The 18,870-nt window shown below is 37.4% G+C and overlaps 1 protein-coding gene and 1 pseudogene across 7 annotated transcripts in view; one reads left to right on the forward strand and one right to left on the reverse strand.

The window, feature by feature from the left end:
• The window catches only part of LOC131162326 (uncharacterized), a 66,192-nt gene that overhangs the window by 11,522 nt on the left and 35,800 nt on the right, over positions 1 to 18,870 (forward strand). For 2 of the 7 annotated variants that reach the window (XR_009138742.1, XM_058118676.1), the window contains exon 1: positions 15,999 to 16,127. The exons of the other annotated variants lie outside the window; for them this stretch is intronic. The gene's annotated coding sequence lies outside the window, so the exon portion shown is untranslated. Of the gene's footprint in view, positions 1 to 15,998; positions 16,128 to 18,870 lie in introns of those variants that run through there. 7 annotated transcript variants of the gene reach the window in all.
• On the reverse strand, positions 9,341 to 18,266 carry LOC131161737 (large ribosomal subunit protein eL6-like; annotated as a pseudogene).

The following is an 18,870-nucleotide window of genomic DNA, read 5'->3' on the forward strand; positions in this document are numbered from 1 at the left end:
TTGCTTTGGAGAGTTCTTGTCAATCATGCTCGAATGGAATAGATAGCAAGAAGACACACAAAAGTTGCTTATGTAGCCAGATCGTTGCTGGAAGCGTAGGCGATGGTGGAGGGCAATTGGCTTCTAAGAATGTGTAGGAGATGGTTTGTGCTCATTTCAGAGGGGGGGGGGGGTTGCAAGAGGATTTCATTTAGTTAGCTTATCGAGATCAATTGACAGTGTTAAAGGCAGTGTTGCTAGCTGAGCAGTTGAAAACAAAGGTCGCTAGGGCTTTTGTGTGGACGACGAGAAGACGAAGATTGAGGCATATAGGGTTTCTTGCGCTGAAGATGGGTTACCGAAGAAAGAGTGGACTAGGCCTGGATTATTGTACATTAACATTGATTTGGGCCGACTGTTCAAAAATAATGAGAGCCTATTAAACTCTTTGTTGGGTTAGTGTTTAAGGAATCCCAAAGCATTCATTTGATTTCAAATTGGGCTTGGTTAGTGGGGAAGCTTCATCAAAAGAGTAGACAAGCCACTTAACTGGAAATGCCCAAGAGTATCTACAATCGCCTTAACATAACCTCTTCAGCCTTCGCCCACGACTAGTGGAGAATATTGGGCTTATTGCCCTTCGAAGGAGCAACAAATTGTACAACGTCCATTTCCAAATGGTGTTCAAGGTGATCCAATATTACGCTCTTCTTCTAATAACATCTTGGATGGCCATGATGAGGGATGCTTTGACAAAAGTACTATGCAGCCGAAGGAAGGAGGAAGGATTGATAGGTATGTTGCTTCTCCTCTACTGGAGGAAACTGACATTAGGGGGAGCTCTAAGAATGTTGGGGGGGGGGGGGGAGAGTCTAGTTCTAAAAATTTTTATTCTTGTGGTTTTGACACTAGGATTTCATTTTTGGGTTGGTGGGGAATCAAGCTGGAAAGGGAGCCTCTTCACCCACGACTTGGGAGGATACAGGGGTCATCGTCCTTCAAAGCAACAAAAAATCAAACAGTGTCCATTTTCAAATGGTGTACAATATGATCTGATTTTTTGCTCTTCTTCTAATAAAATCTTTGATTGCCATGATGAGGGATGCTTTGACAAAAGTATAGTGCAGCGGACAGAAAGAGGAAGGCCTGATAAGTCTGTTACTGCTCCTTGGCTACAGGAAAATGACATTAAGGGGATCTCTAGGAATGTAAGGGGGGGAGTCTAGTTCTAAGAATTTTTATTCTTGTGATTTTTAAAACCAAGATTTTATTTTTGATTTGGTGGGAAATCAAGCTATTAAGGGAGTTTATTTGGATAATTCGAGGAGTGGTGAGGTGTATGCTCATCCTAAGGAAATGCAAATGGGTTTTGAAGGGAGGAAACTTATTGAGGATAAATGAGAATTCTCTGGTGACAAAACACATAAAATTATAAAGAGGGATTCTTAAGGGGTATTAAGTATATGGGAAGATCCATCGATGAGAGGGCGAAATCGACTATGGAAAGTAAGAGATGGGGAGATGTATGGAATGAGGACAACATAGGGAGTAGTGGTTTTGAATGCCAAAAAGTTCTATTCTTGGACCATATTAGGGAACAGTGTGGATATTCCATTAACTCTTCCATTGATCGTCTCCGGGATTTGACTTACATGTTGTGTCCTCCATTAGAAGGTTTGGAAAGTATTAATCTATTTCAAGAGGAGGCCCTCAAAGATGTTAAAAAGGTTAAGGATGGAATTCTGGCTACTCTCGTTCTAGAGGAAATTCCTGGGAAGGACATTGAAACTCGAGGTTCTTGGATGACTTGGGCCTTATGTTATTTGATCAAGGAGGTGATGAAGTCAAGCTTGATGGTGGCAAATCTAGGGTGAAGAAGGGTTAGAGGGAATTAGCTAATTTGAAGTGTTTTCAGTGAACTATGATTGGAAGGGTTTGAAGAGGGGGTTCCTAGGTTGATTTCAATAGTATTTATTTTCTCTTTTTGTTCTGCTTTTATTTTATTTTTTCTTTTTGAGTTTTTCTTCAGTTTTTTGTTTTTGTTTTTTGTTTTTTTTTTTGAGGATTTAGTATCCTTGCTTTGGTCGTACATTCTCTACCTTAATACGTCTTCTTTTATTATAAAAATAACAATAATAATAATAATATTCTTAAATGGGGATAGAAGTATTTCATAGATGTGGATGAGGGCTATTTCCCTCTCCTGAGATGATGTGGGGCAACGTGTTCCACTCCTATGTTTCTTCACAAGGCAGTGCTCTACTCTAGCACTGAGCACTCCCATTCCCCTCAGCCCTACATTGATTTAAAACAAAATTTGAGTGCCATCCTTCCCTTATAAAATGACATCTTTGGTTACTTCGGCTTTAATTTCATGGGCTTGGGCTGGACTACTTAGCACATGGGCTTGCTCTAAAAGAGCAGCTTGTAATAAACTATGGCCCAAAGTTAGAGTTCAATTAAATTTAAAATTTTCATTAACTGATAAAAAAAAATGAATGTAACCGATAATTGTCCGTCACCATTTTGACGTTTTGCATGATTAGAAACCGATAATTTATGTTGGGTTGTCATTTTAGGGCAAAATCAAATCGTTTAGAGCTGAGTACTCCCTGTAATTTTACATGTGAATATGATCTATTCGTGGAGTATTTGACTTATAATGAGGTGACAAGAGTGTCACAGAGTACTTTGCAGAGATGAAGCTCAGCCACAAGGAACTCAACGTTGCGCAACCTATAACAGGGGCAGTTTGTGAGATGCAATAGTAAAGGTGCAGATAACAGTCCTTTGGGTCTTTGCAGGTTTAACACCCATGCATGTGGTAGAAGCCCTCATGCATGAACACGTTGTGGACAAGGTCATATTGACTCATATGATTGAGTAGTGTGAGATCTTCATGGTAAACAACCTTGCAATATAGCTGCCAAATTCCATTTTTCCAGGTTCAACAGGTGGGGAGTCTGTGTCAAAGAAAGAGTATTCAAAGTTCCTGCAATATCAGGCATCTGAGCAAAGCTTCTCTTCCCATTGTATTTCTTGCTTAGATAGATAATCCTACAGGCTACAACTTTTTTGTTGTCCAGTTTTTCTCCCACTAGTTCTTGGGTTATAAATTCAGCTCCTACTCATCATATGACTTACGTAACCAATTTATTTTCCACCCTCTAGCATTCCCAAAGCTTGCCTCGTTTACCTCGATGAGTCTGATACTACCATTAACCACTTCATATGTCTCTTCTTTTATTTTGTATATTCCTAAATTTTCTTTTGATCCTATGTTAACAAACGAGATTACAAAATCCTTGAATTGTTCAGTAACATTTTCCCCTCGTTCTGTTGTCGTTTAAGATTTGAAGATGAGGAAGACGATTGGCAAAGGACAATTGGTGAGTAGACTCTACTACTTTGACTCGCTATTTCCTCCTACTACTTGTACTGCTACTGCTATTCCTCTCCAAATCCATTGTTGCCTTGGTTATCCTTTGTTAGACAAGTTAAAACAACTAGTTCTTTGAGTGGTGTGTCTATCTTGAGCGTGAGTTTTGTTAATTGGGAAAGAATCATTGTATTCTGTTTGCTTCTTGAATTAATAAACGGGTATTAAGCCCCTTCATGTTCATCCGTTTTGATGTTTGGGGTCCTAGTTGGGTTGTGTCAAAATTAGGTTTTTGATATTTTGTAACTTTTGTAGATCAAAGGCATGTTCACAGTCATATATAGGACACTTTCTCCCTCAAGATAAACTTTTGACAACTTTCCTTGAAGCCCATTTGGCAAAGAGCTGCCCCCACTGAAGTTTCTTTCTTTTGCATGTGAGGCAACTGTTGGGAAAAGTCTTACCATGGACAACCTTTAGAAAAGGGGTTGGCCCATGTGAATTGGGCTATTGCTAGAACAACGGAAGGTGAGCCATGGCTTTGGAATGGAATCTATGCTAGTAAGCAGATGAAGAAAGCCGTGTCCCTCAGTCCCTTTGTCATCTTTTGGTTGGTGTGTAGGGAAAAGGGATAAGAGAGCTTTTAGAGGAACACATGCCTTAATGTTTTTATAAAACAATGGATTACTATTGCTGCTAGATGGCATAGTGGTTGCGGTTTTGTTCATGGGTTCCATTCAGTTGATGCCTTTTAATGAATATCCCTTTTGCTTATTGAAGAAGTACTCAAGAATGACCTAAATTTTATTTATTAAAGGTCTGTTTTGAGTTAGTTCTTATCTTTTGTGTCACTTGGTCTAAATAAAGACTCAATTTGGTACTTTGCAATGATAATTCCAAGGAGTACTTTAGAACCCAATTCACTACCTATATGACTATTTAAGTTTGGTATGGTTCATTAGTCATCTTGTGCCCACACTCCACAACAACATGGAGTTGCAAAGAGGAAAAATAGACGTATCCTTTAACCCACTCGCATTATGTTGTACCAGATGAATGCCCTTTAAGTGTTTTGGACTGATTCCATGCTCACCACTGCTCTTGTATCAATAGAATGCCATTCTCTATTCTAGGTGGTAAAATACCCTACTCTATTCTCTTCCCATATGCTCCTTTGTTCTCTACCTCCTTGTATGTGCAGTTGTGTTTTGTTCATCAGTTAACTCTGGGGGTGGATAAGTTGGATCCTCGTGCTACCAAATTTGGTTTTCTTGGCTATGCATGTACTAAAAGGGACATCACTGTTATGGTCTTGCCTTGCATCATTTTATTTTTTATTCTTTATTTTTTGTTTCTGTAATGTTACTTGCTTTGAGTCGCCTTGAGTCCTAACCTCAATGAGTTCTTGAGTTTGGTCTTGGTTTGCAGTAGATAACTTTGTATTATATTGCCATACTACTTCTAGTAGGATTTTGTGCGTTTTATATGTGGATGATATTGTGATTATTGATGACAATGGTCAAGGTATTTAGAGCTTGAAGCTTTTTTACAAACTAAATTCCAAACAAAAGATTTTGGGCCGTTGAAATGCTGCTTGGATATAGAAGTATCTAGATCTTGTTTTGGGCACCATTTTGTCACACAGGAGGTATGTCCTAGACCTTTTAGATGAGACTAGGCTGTTGGGATCCAAGCATACACCCATGGATGCTAACAACATCTAGGAGTGGGTAATTTGTTGGCTGATGGAGGTGTTAAGCCTTCTATTGAATTAATTTATTTAATGCTAATTTAAATTACTAAATAGTTCTTTTTCAATCCAGAATTGAAGCATAATAATTTATATGTATTTTTAAATATATTTTAAATAAAAATATTGATATTTTTATAACTAATAATTTAAATGATAAGTATATTACTTTTATAATTAAAATTTAAAGATTTTTTATTAACCAAAATAATATAATATTATTTATTTATTGACAATAATCATGTTATCAATGTATATTTATAACATTTGATTATCATGTTAATTTATGTTCAAAATAGCATTAATAACTAAATTAAAATTTTTAGTTTATTTAATGCTAAGTTAAATTTATAGATGGTTCTTTTTATTCATTCCATAATCTTATTATATTTTATTAATAACTAACAGGTTATAATGCTTAATAAAATAATATATATTTAATTTTTAATTTATAATTATGTTAATTATTATTTTTAATTAACATTTAAATATTTTTATTAAGTAAAAATAATATAATATTTTTTTTTGATTAATAATAATCTTGTTATTAATTTATAACATATGATTATCATATTTATTTATGTTCAAATAATATTATTAATCAAATTAGTATTTTTAATTTTTAATATTAATTTAAACTAATAGATGGTTCTTCTTCTTCATTCCATAATTGAATTATGTTTCATTAGTAATTAATATATTATAATACATAATAAAATAATATATGATTATCTTCTAATGTATTTTTTAAATTATAAAATAGCTACTAAAGTTTTTTATATTTACAAAATTGACCCCACCTAAGAACAATGCCACTTATAAATGGTCAAAAAGCTATCTTAAATTACTTCTCAAAATTCACTTAAATAGTTCCAAAAAAAATGGTTCTAAGAAAGCACTTTTTACAATAAGTGTTTGTTGTAGTACAAGCCAAACACCACCTTTTTTGTAAAATGCTTATTTTTAGTGATAACTGCTATAAGTACTTTGTTTTTAAGTGCTCCCAAATGGCGGCTTAATCTTGTTATCATTGGTCTAAGTTTGTGAGTGTTGGGATGGAGTTCGCAAATCCCAAAAGTATGGTTCCTTCGTTAGTCACTTGTTTGAGTGAATCGCCCATACTGTGACTATTAGAATAGTAGTATTCAAGTTTTTTGCAATATCAATTGTCTCAACAAGCATCTTATCATATTACATCTTTTGCCCAAAATATCCTACATGTTGTATGTCATCCGGTATCTTTCCCACTAGTCCCTAGGTTATCAATTCTACTACCACTAACCATATAACAGGTGCAACCAACTTCATTTCTGCCGTCCAATATCCTAAAAATCTACCTTAAGTTACCCTTGCTAATGGGTCCACCATTGCTATTAAGGGAAATCCTACACCTTCCATCTCTCTTTTTTCTTTTGTTTTATATATTCCTAAATCCCCTTTCAATCTCATGTTAGTTAGTAAGCTTACAAAATCACTAAATTGTTTTGTCACTTTCTTTCCTAATTTTGTGGTTATTCAGGATCTGAAGATGAGGAAGAAAATTGGTATAGGACATGAGGCTCATGGTGATAATGTTAAGGGATACTTCAATACCCAATTCACTACTTATATGACTAATTCTAGTATGATCTATTAGTCCTCTTGTGCCCAAACTCCACAGCGAAATGGAGTCGTAGAGTGGAAAATAAACATATTCTTGAAGTCATTCGTACCCTATTGTATCAAATGAATGCCCCCAAGGTTTTTTGGAGTGATGTTGTGCTCACAACTTACTCCCTTATCAACAAAAATCCATCCTCTGTCCTTGGTGGTAAAATCCCATATTCAATTATCTTCCCTAAGGCTCCTTTGTTCTGCTTCCTCCTTGTATATTCAATTGCGTGTCCTCTGTCCATCAGTTAACTCTAGGAATGGATAAGTTGGATCCTCATGCTATCAAATGTATATTTCTGGGTCATTCCTATACTCAAAAGGGATATCTATGTTATAGCCCTACTTTACATCGATTCTTTGTCTTTGATACTATCACCTTTTTGAGGCTACACCATACTACTCCGATTCCTGAGTTATGTTGACCTTGATGAGACCCTCCCTCTGCCTTGCCTTCTAGATCCTGACCTATTATTTGTGCCCAATCTTCCTACATCTTCATCCAATTTTAGTCCTTCTTGCCACTTGGATCATCCCAATTTGTAGGTATACACACAGTGACTCAAGGAAGAAGGGCCTTCTCCAGCTTCTACTATTGCACTTTTAGTTCCCTCATCAAATGATCTTATTTCCCATGATATTGATCCTCTTGTAGTTGAAGCAAGGTAAACGCACTTGTGCCCAACATCCAATCCCTAATTTTGTTTGTTATGATTTCTTGTGACCCTCGTATTACTATTTCACTAGTACTTTGTCTTTTGTTGCTGTTCCAAAATCTATTTATGAAGCCCTATACCATTCTGGATGGAGGACTACAATGGTTAAGAAGTGTGTGCACTACATGATAATGATACTTGGATTTGGTACCTCTTCCTCCTAATAAGTTTATGGTTTGTTGTTGTTGGGTGTACAATGTGAAAGTCAATCCTGATGGTTATGTGGCTCATTTGAAGGCCCACCTTGTTGATAAGGGATATACATAGGTGTTGGTTTGGATTATTGAGACACATTCTCTCCGATCGCTAAACTTGCCTCAGCACATTTGTTCATCTCTTTAGTCACTGCTTGTCATTGGCCTCTACATCAGTTAGATGTGAAAGAAAGCTTTCCTACATGGTGATCTTCATGAGGAGGTTTGTATGGTGCAACCACTTGGTGTTTGTTGCTTAGAAGGAGCCAAGCTCAGTGTGTCAGCTTAAGAGATCATTATATGGATTAAAACAATCTTCCATAGCATGGTTTGGCTGATTTAGTGTTATAGTACTTGAGGTTGGCCTCTAACGGTGTGCAATAGATCACTTTGTATTTTATCGTCATGCTCCATCAAGCAGGAGTTTGCTTATTGTGTATGTGGATGACATTATGATCATTGGTGACGATGACCAAGGCATCCAAGACCTAAAGCTTTTCCTACAAAGTAAGTTTTAGACCAAAGACTTGGGACCATTGAAGTACTTCTTGGGTATATAAGTATCGAGATCTCATATGGGAACCGTCTTCTTACAAAAAAAGTATGTTCTTGATCTTTTAGATGAAACGGGGTTGTTGGGATCCAAACCTATTGATAAACCCATGGATCCCAAAAGTAAGTTAGTGCCAAATATGGGTGACTTGTTGCCTAACCCAGGACGGTACCAAAGACTTGTTTGAAATTTGAATTATCTTGTAGTCACTCTAATAGATATATCCTTCGCAATAAGTGTTGTGAGTCAATTTCTCGATTCCTCGAGAATTATTGGGATGCAGTAATTCGCATTTTGAGATATCTCAAAGGTGCACCAAGGAGAGGTCTCTTGCATCAAGATCGGGATCACACTCATATTCAGGGATATACATATGTGTATTGGGTCAGGTTGCCTTCTGACCAAAGATCCACAATCGGGTGTTGTATCTTTGTTGGTGGTAATTTGGTGTCTTGGAAAAGTAAGAAACAAATTGTGGTAGCTAGGTCAAGTGTTAAGTTAGAGTATAAGGCTATGGCACAAACTACATGTGAACTTGTTTGGTTGAAGAACAAGTTGAAAGAACTAGGCTTTCCATTCTCTGATTATAGAGTTGATTTGTGATAATCGAGCTGGTATCATATTGCCTCCAACCTGGTCTTCTATGACCAAACAAAGCACATTGAAGTTGATTGCCACTTTATTTGGGAGAAACTTGTACAGAAGCTTATTACAACCATATGTGAAGTTTCAGCTTGCTGATTTGTCCACTACAACTTTGGGAGGTGCTTGTGTGAAATTCATTTGTAACAAGCTAGGAGCATTTGATATATATGCTCCAGCATGAGGGGGAGGCTTGAGGGGGGAGTGTTAATGGTTATTTAGTCATTTAGCATTATTATTATGTGTTAAGAGTTAGGTTAGTAGGTGTGAGTTAGTAAGGGTATTATGGTCGTTGGCATTGTACTTGACATATATTACAAATAAAGAGAGACCTATCATTGATGTTAGGTCTTCCGTTTTACTAATTATTCAACAAAACCCAAGTCATTTAGAAGTTCGGTTTGGGTCTTTATAGTCTCTCTCACTATTCCCTAGACCAAAATTAGAGGCACTACCCCCAACAAATCCCTCGTTACGTTATAAAGCATCAAAAGGAGAAAGGGACTGGACAGGAAAGGAAAGAATACCTTTTTCAACTTCCGAAGAATTCATATCATTCGATGGAATTGCTGTCTCTTCATCATTACCCTTCCCAAAACTACAAGGAATAGCAAAGACGTCCACCTTATTAAGAATAGGATCAAGAACAAGGGACAAAGACCCCCTTCAAACAAAGTTGTATTTTGATCTAAGTTGTGCTTAGCAGAATCTTCTAACCCTTGCTCAGTGTCAAAGGACATTAGAGAACTCTGTTCTCTTATAAGCTGCCTTCCATGTAAAGGAATCTCATTTCGTAATATTTTGCCCTCTCTTTTATAGAAATGAAGATCTCTTGACGATTCTGTCCATTTGTCATCTTCTTCCATATCCAGCTCACCTTTCAACTGGTTAACTAGCAAACTATTGTCAGAGTCACAAAAGTTGCTTAGGTTGTCTTCTGAATCAGAGTTCACCACATTTTCACTAATCTCTTCCCCTTGAATCTTCTCAATTTCTGCTGAAATCTAGTTGCCAATTTTTGAATGGGAACAATGAACTCTCTTCTGTGTCAATTTTTCATTCCTATCTTCCAACACTGTCTATGGCTCTCCCAAACTGGTTGAACAATTGCACCTATCCTTCTTCACATAATCTTCCTCCCCCTTAAAGAACACTAGCATCTCCACTTCCCTATTCTTCGTCGAGTCAAATCCCCCATTTAGTTCTGAGAGTATGTTTGAAACGAACTTCTCCTTTTCCAACCAAGCTAAACTTGCTAATCCAACCCATTTAGAACTTGGGCCAACTGGAAAAGCAAGCTTCAAAACGAGGCTTGTAGGCCAAATCAAGCAACATACAAGTTCTTGTCCACTTCCACTATCTTCGATTAGGCTTCATTCCAATAATAGTAGTAGGTAGGACTTTTTTGAAGTTTGAACGAGAATTAGTCCTAAAAAAATGCTTTAGGGTCTCTCTCCCACAACTATGTTCTTCCCAAGTTCATGGATTTGCCATTCTAAAAATTTCAATTAAAGCCACGTAAATTTCCTCGTATCCGATCGAGTGCAACTCCTTTCTTCACCACCTCTGCATAACTAGGCTTATTATGCAGCTCATTATACATAATACTATTTACTTCTAGTTGCTATATGCCTACTAATCCAAACTTTTTACATGCCCAGCCCCAAAACTTTTTGATATCACTGTTGTCTTTTACCTTATCCACCAGCCTGATTCTTCCTAGCCTTCTAGAATTCCTTAAAGAAAATCTACCCCCAAAATATAACAATTTTCAATAACAGTCATCTTGCTGAAATAATTTGACACAAATTTGATAATCAATGATCCTCCTGAAAAATTCTTTTTCTTTATCAAAGGAAATTCAATATTTTGCGTCCAAAATTCAATAATTGTTCTTGGGTCCACTAAATCTCATTATCTAGCAAAACATAGTGAGAATACTTATTCCCAGTCAGCTCAATAATTCTAAGAGCGTCGAAGGGAGTCATTCAAAAGAGAACACTTTTCTATATATCTTGACTAAAATGACAAGGAGATACCTTGAAAATAAAAAATGTCAGGAAAAGGATTTCAATGAGTAGGATGATGGTTTTCTGGGTGTAACAAGGGATCTTGATGGTGTTTGGAGGTTGCTAAATTGAAATGGTGACCACTTTGGCTCGCGGAACAAAGATTGCGATTGTAGGTTGACGAGAAAGAGGTTTCGCAAGGCTAGGTTTTTTCTCACAACTAGTCTGATGGTCGAGAATGTTATTTCAATTCTCGTGAGTGGTTAGGGAGTATGTTTTGATTGTCTCAAGGGGTAGTGGACAAGTTTTCAAACATCAGGGAATGGAGTTCAAATGTTGCGAGAGCCTCTGCAGTTAGTGATAACTAGTTGAAATCAATAGGGTTCACAAACAGAAAGGAGGATCGACTGTAGGCCTGGTCTTAAATTTCCATGAAATTGTCGAAATTTCCGTTGAAATGTCCAATTTCCGTCACTCTCGAAATCGAAATGGCTGTTGATTTCTGTCTTGCATAATTTTCGTTGAAATCTCAACGAATCATCCGAAATTTATTGAAACCTCGAAATTTTAGCGAAACTTGTCGAAATTTTAACTGTACAATGAAATTTCATTGGAGTTCAAATGAGAGATTTAGGAGTTAAGTGAAATTTCTCTTTTAATTTATTTTATCAATACAAAAGATTATTACAAGTGTTTTTCAAATTATATGAAAAAATAAACTTACAGTAACATTTTATTTAACCATTCATGTCTAAATTATAATTATTTGCATAATAAATAATATTTAAATGATTTATGAATTTCATTTGTATTAACTGAATATGTTTAATGTACATTATCTCACAAATATGTTTGATACACATACTATTTTACAACCTTTCCACCTCATACAAAATATAGATGTATTTAATTTGTTATATATTTGGTCCTAACACTTACATTATTATGTTTGTTAACCATTTTTAAAGTTTCACAAAGAATTCTATGCTTTACTACTAATTTCCGTTATTTTTCAAATCGAAATCGAAATCGACATTGAAATCTAAACTTTCTGTTGAAATTTCCATACTTTGGGAGCTTCGATATTTGAGTCAAAATCGAAATTTAAGACCTTGAAGTCTGTAGGCAAGGATAGAAGGTTTTACTTTAAAGAAGAAGAAGAAGATTAGAAGGGGGCTAGGAGAAGAACGAGGGAGGAAATCACCATATTCGAGTGCTTTTACAAATCAGAATTGGCATAGTTGAATTTTTGAAGGCTCTCTTATTCCTTTCCTTCCAAGGACACCAAAAGATGGCAAGAGGAATCAGACTCTAAGCCTTTCTCTTCTCCTTGGTGGCTCAAATACCTTTCCAAGCCCAAAGCTCCCCTCCCACAGAGCTGGTAGTAATCCACTAATGTCCAGTCAATGACAGAGCCATGCTCCAGTGGTTCCTGATCCTGAGGCAATGTAGAAGGATGTGATCAACTAATTCCAAATCAGCATCCAAAGAAAACATCTATTGGTAATGGTGAGCCCCCCTTTCTGCAAGTTGTCCAAGGTTAAAACTTTTCCATGTGCTGCCACCCAGGCAAGAAAAGTGACTTTTGTAGGTACTACTGAGATGTGAATCCAAGGAAGGTGGCGGCAATTTGTTCCCATTGGAGGGAGCTTCCTATGGAAAGATCTGATAATGAAGACACCACTTCTATCCGAAGTCTATTTTGGTTCATTCGGTTTGTTTCTGGTGCTGAAAATTGTAAGACTGCTGAAAAAGTCAGTGAGAACATGGAGTTCTCAATCTGCAACATTTCTAATAAAAGGAATATTCTAGAAGATCCCCTGATCTGAGATTTGAAGATAATGACTGATGAGGGCATCCTTGTTGTAAAGCCAAGTTGTAGATGGAAAAGTGTAGCACTAAGAACCCTCTCGTTGCGCCAAACATCAAGCCAAAAATAATATTGCTCCTATACCCCACTTGAATTTTGACAAAGGGCAAAAACCATCCCAGCATTTTCTGTCCGAAACTAGCACGAGTAATCCATTTGTTATGCTCTAGCCCATATTTAGAAGCAATGATTCCCAGCCAAAGGTGGTGTTTTTTCCTTCATGAACCTCCACAATCATTTCCCAAGAAGGGCTTTATTGAAAGTGTGGAGGGATTCAACTCCAATCCTCCCAAATGAATAGGTTGTTTAACCACTCCCCACTTGAGAAGGTGATATTTAAATTCCTTCCCCAATCTCCCCCAAAAGGAATCTCCTTTGAATTCCTTCAAGTTTCTTAGCAACTAAAGCTAGTAGAGGAAAGAGGGGCATAAAATAGATAGGAAGGTTTGCCAAGGTGCTCCTAATGAAACTTAAGAGTGAGTCTGCTCACTTTTGACAAGAAGTTCCTTTCCCACCCTGCCAATCTTTTTTTTGAACTTCTCAATAATGGGGTCCCAAACTCCTTTTGGATCTAGCTCCACAGTAGAGACCAAGGTCACATGCCTAACAGCTTGATGTTGTGATCTATGGAAAGAATTAGAACATTGGATAAAAACACAGCAAATTCCTCTGTTTCAGACCCAAGAAATTCAATAACCATTGACAAACAGCTTCAGTGGCTGGCAGATCGGCAGTGTCTGTGGGTGACTGGTAATGTTTTTGCAAGTACCATAGTAGATTTTCTGTTCCTGAACTGGCAGTGTCACCCAGGGAATTTTCAGCAACTGGTCTGACTTCCGGCAGCTGCTGGCTGTTTTCTAGGGCTGTAGTATTGCTGGAAATTCTTCTATAATGGTAGACATGCAGCAAATTTAGGGTTTTAGGCTTCAGTTTTGAGGGTTGTTGTAACAATTAGGGTTTAGGTCTCAGAATCATGCTCTAGTACCATTTTGAATAATTGGGCAAATGGAAGATCAAACCTCAATGATAGGTCTCTCCTTCAATTTATGATATATGACAAGTACAATACCAATGACCATAATATTTTTACTAACTCACACTTACTAACATAACTCTATCACATGATAATAATAACGCTAAAAGACTAAATAACCATTAACTGATTTGAAATTAGTGAGTCATGCTAAACCTGAGGTTAAGTTAGGCATCAGTCCTAATACATATGAGTTGGAAAAAAGAGATGCACAAAGAATTAAAGAGTATGATTTCTTCCATCAATTTTGGGGTGGTAAGGGTATTGGGAAAAACAGCAAACATGTTTGGTTATGAAGATTTTAAGTTGGAATGTAAGGGGTTTAGGGTATTTTAGGAAGAAAAAGTTTGGTCAAGGAGGTTTTGATTAGGAATTCTAAAAACAGAATGTAATTTCTGTATTTCTTGAATTAAATTGTACAGACCAATTTACATTATTTATAATACAATTGGAAGATCTAAATATGGAAATAATCTCCTAAAAAAATCTCTCTTAATAATATACAATATATACTTCCCTAAATTACTCCCAAGATATTTGAAGGTACTTAGGATTTTTTACACTCCCTCTCAAGTTGGATCATAGATATTGATCATATCTAGCTTGCGCATGAAATCATCAAAGCTTTGACGGGCTAGCCCTTTAGTAAAGATGTCTGTAGTTTGTTCCTTGGTAGGTACATGAGTCAGACAAATGGTTCCTTCTTCAGCCTTCTCTTTGATAAAATGTCGGTCCATTTCTACATGCTTAGTCCTGTCATGTTGAACTGGATTAAGAGAGTTACTGTTGGCTGCTTTGTTGTCACAATAGAGTTTGATAGGGAATTTCATCGGGATATGTAATTCTTCCAAGAGTTTCCGTAACCACAGTCCTTCACATATCCCTTGTGCAACTGCCCTAAATTCAGCTTCAACATTGCTTCGAGCCACTACATTCTGTTTTTTGCTCCAAAAGTTACCAAATTTCCCCATACAAAGGTGCAATATCCGGTGGTAGACCTTCTATCTTTCACTAATCCTGCCCAATCCGCATCTGTGAAAATTTCTACTTCCTTGCTTTCACATTTCTTGAAGAAGAGTCTTTTGCCCGGAGAACCCTTGAGGTACCTAAGGATCTTATACACATCATCTAGGTGAGTCTTTTTTGGTGAATGCATGTGTTGACTTACCACACTTGCCGCAAATGCAATGTTGGGTCTAGTATGCTATAGGTAAATTAGTTTACCAACCAATCTCTGATACCTCTCATTTTCAATTGGTATTCCGCAGTCTTTGACCCTCTTTACTGCTTCAATCAGGGTTTCACTAGGTTTGCATCCATGCATGCCAGTTTCGGTTAGGACATCAAGAATATACTTTCGCTGAGAGACACTAATACCCTTTTTCAATCTAGCAACTTCCATTCCCAAGAAGTACCGCATTTGTCCCAGGTCTTTTACTTCAAACTCAGCAGCTAAGACTTTCTTTAATCTTTCCATCTCCACTGTATCATCTCCAGTTAGGATTATATCATCAACACACACTATCAGAATTGTTTTCGTACCACTTTCAAATTGTTGGAAGAACATAGTGTGATCTGATTGCCCTTGTCGATATCCTTGATTCTTTATCACTTTCGCAAATCTCTCGAACCATGCTCTGGGAGATTGCTTGAGTCCATACAAGGACTTCTTGAGTTTACATACTTTGTTTTCTTCACCTTTCTTACTGAAACCTGGTGGTATCGTCATGTAGACTTCTTCTTCTAACTCGCCATTTAGAAATGCATTCTTAATGTCGAGTTGCTGTAGTGGCCAATCTAAGTTAGTTGCCAAGGACAGGAGGACCCGAACTGTATTCAATTTTGCCATTGGTGCAAATGTCTCTATGTAGTCAATGCTATAGGTCTATGTAAACCTTTTTGCAATGAGTCTGGCTTTATATCGTTCAACTATCCCATCAGCTCTATATTTCACTATGAAGACCCATTGACAACCAACTGGCCTCTACCCTCTCGGAAAATTCATAACGTCCCAAGTTCCATTCTTTTTCAGAGCCCACATTTCCTCCATGACAGCTTCCCTCAATTTACGAATCTCCAAGGCTTCCTGGATATTTTTTGGAATTTTTATCTTGTAATGGTTAGAAGTAAAAGCACTATATTCTGTAGACAGGCTTTTATAAGACATGTATTTTGACCAGGGATATTGAGTACATGACTTGGTTTGTTTTCTGACTGCAATGGGTAAATTGATGTCATCAGAGATAGGCTTATCATAAGGGAGCTCATGACCATCTATTACCTAATCGGGATTGGGCGTGGACTTATGGTTGCTCGGAGCTGTCACCGGTTCCAACTCTCTTGGTGCCTCAGGTATGAGTTTATCCCTATTCTTTGTGTTGACTTTCTTGAGTAAACAAGTATTTTTGTGTTGTTTTATTTTTTTTCATCTCCCACTGAGGTTAAGTGATCTTTTGTACATGACAAGTCAGGAAATGATGCAATGGTAGACTTGGTGTATGGCACAGATTCATCAACATAGAAATCAAAGAACCGATCTTCACTCCATTTCTCCCTTGAAGAGAGGGCTTTGGGAAGTAAGGAGTGGTTTCAAAGAATGTGACATCAAGGCTAACAAACAATTTTTTTGTGATAGGATCATAACATTTGTAGCCTTTCCGAGTAGGAAAGTAACCAATAAAAACGCACTTAATGGCATGAGGTTCCAATTTATCCCGATTGTGAGCATGAACATGAATAAATGTACTACATCCAAAGATTTTCAGAGAGAAATTGAAGTGGAGCCGAGTGTTGGGAAACTTCCTGTAGTTTCTGGAGAGGAGTGACAAAAGAAAGAACTCGACTAGGCATTCGATTAATGAGATGTATAGCTGTTAAAATGGAATCACCCCAAAAATATTTTTTCATATTTGTAGTGAACATCAATGCCTGAACTACTTCAAGAATATGCCTATTTTTACGTTCAGCAACCCCATTTTGTTGAGGGGTATCCACACAAGAACTTTGATGAACAATTCCATTTTCTTGAAGATAATGTCCCCAGATATCATTGAAATATTCTGTACCATTATCAGTACATAAAATTTGAATGTGAGTTTGGAATTGTGTTTGAATTACGGAGTGGAAACTGGAAAAAATAGAACGGACTTCAGTTTTATCTTTCAACAAGTAAACCCAACAAATACGAGTATGATCATCAATAAAAGTAACAAACCATCTCGTGTGAGTGCAATTCAGAAGACGTTATATTTGAAAAAATGGAAGGAAATAAACGTTTTAGATATTGAAAATTTGGATGACCCATCCTAGAATGCCATAACAAAATTTCACTATCACTAGAAACAGATGCAGAATCACAAATAGTAGTTTTACATTGTTCACTTACATTAGCCTCCTCAAAGTAGTAGAGTCCCTCATACTCCTTAGCACTGCCAATCATCTTCCTCGATGATAGGTCTTGAAAAACACAATGAGAGGGAAGAAATTTAGTAGAACAATTGGAGTTTTTAGTTAACTGGCTAATGAATAGTAAGTTGTAGGATAAATTAGGAACATGAAGAGCAGATTCTAGTGTGATGGAGTCAGAGAGTCGGATATTCCCTTTGCCTGCGACAAACAAGAGTGATCCATCTGCAATTTTAAGTTTCAAATTTCCAGCACATGGTGAATATGATGAGAAAAGATGATAGGCATCGGTCATGTGGTTAGAAGCACCCGAATCAATAATCCAAGGAGTTTTGGATTTAGAGGTTATATTCAAGGCTTGCAAAAAATTACCTCTTTGGGCTAAAGAACCCGAAGAAATATTTGTGGAAGATGAGATAACCTTTTCATCTTGTGTGTAAAGGCAAGCTTTCAAGTTTGGAACTCCATCAATTGATGCTATCAATGGTGCATCAATAGTCTTCTGATCATCTTTCTTCTGCTGCGGGAGTGCTGTCTTTTCCTCTTTTTCTATCTCAAAAAACTCATTTTCCCCTTTCTTTTTCTTCGTTTCTACTTCCTTAGCAAAATACTTGTCATCAAACTTTTCTACATTAACTGCAGAAATGTCAACCTTGGTAGAAGTTGCAATCACGTAAGACTGGTTCATGCGCCTTAAAGGAACACCATCAACCTTAAATGGGCCAATAACTAGAAGCAACCCAGATGGAAGTTGTCGCAAGAAAACAACTCTCTTCCCCTTAAATCTTCTAGCCAAGAGAATCAAAACTGTCCCAGGCGTAATGCTCACTCTGAGCTTGATGGGTTTGGGCTTGCGCTTGTTGGCGAGCGACTTTTTTACATCTTCGGCGGGGTAGAACTTGGGCGGTTTCTCCGCTTGCTTCTGCGGCGCCAGCTTGGGGTCGTGGCGGGGGAAAACGCCGCCGTGTTTGGCCTTGATGGCCAGATACCACACTTGTGATACATCTTGGATCTCGAGAATTTCCCGATATCTCGTACCAGCTCTGGGTTTCAGGTAGTTCTGGGTTTCCTAGCCGCCGACGCCATTGGTGAAACCTTCACGGCTCTTTGAAGTTGGGCGAGGGTTGTCACAGACTCATAAGACTCCGCTAACGAGCGATGGGCGGTAGTCGGCAACGGTGACAAAAACTGAAGGTATGAAACCCTAACTCGAGAGGTCTTCCCTCTGATGCAAAGACAGGGTGAATCACGAGCTGAAACTCTGTTGGAGGACCTTGTGAGATTCAGAGGTCATCGAACCTTTACTTTGGCTAGCAGTGTCCACCATTGATAGTTAGGTTTAAGCTCTAATACCATGAAAACAGAATGTAATTTCTGTATTTCTTGAATTAAATTGTATAGACCAATTTACAGTATTTATAATACAATCGGAAGATCTAAATATGGAAATAATCTCCTAAACAAATCTCTCTTAATAAATAATATACAATATATACTTCCCTAAATTACTCCAAGATATTCGAAGATACTCGGGATTTATACAAACTCTCATGATGTTGTGTTAATCCAGGGGACTATGCTCAAGTTAGTTGATGGGGAGGTTGCAAGAGGGATTTGGGAAGGTCGCAGCAAGGATTGGGTTTATGTACCCTTCCAGAGGTCTGCAGGAGGCATACTCGTGTTGTGGGAT

Source organism: Malania oleifera, chromosome 8 (genome assembly GCF_029873635.1).
Source record: "Malania oleifera isolate guangnan ecotype guangnan chromosome 8, ASM2987363v1, whole genome shotgun sequence".
In the NCBI taxonomy this organism is placed as follows: Eukaryota; Viridiplantae; Streptophyta; class Magnoliopsida; order Santalales; family Ximeniaceae; genus Malania; species Malania oleifera.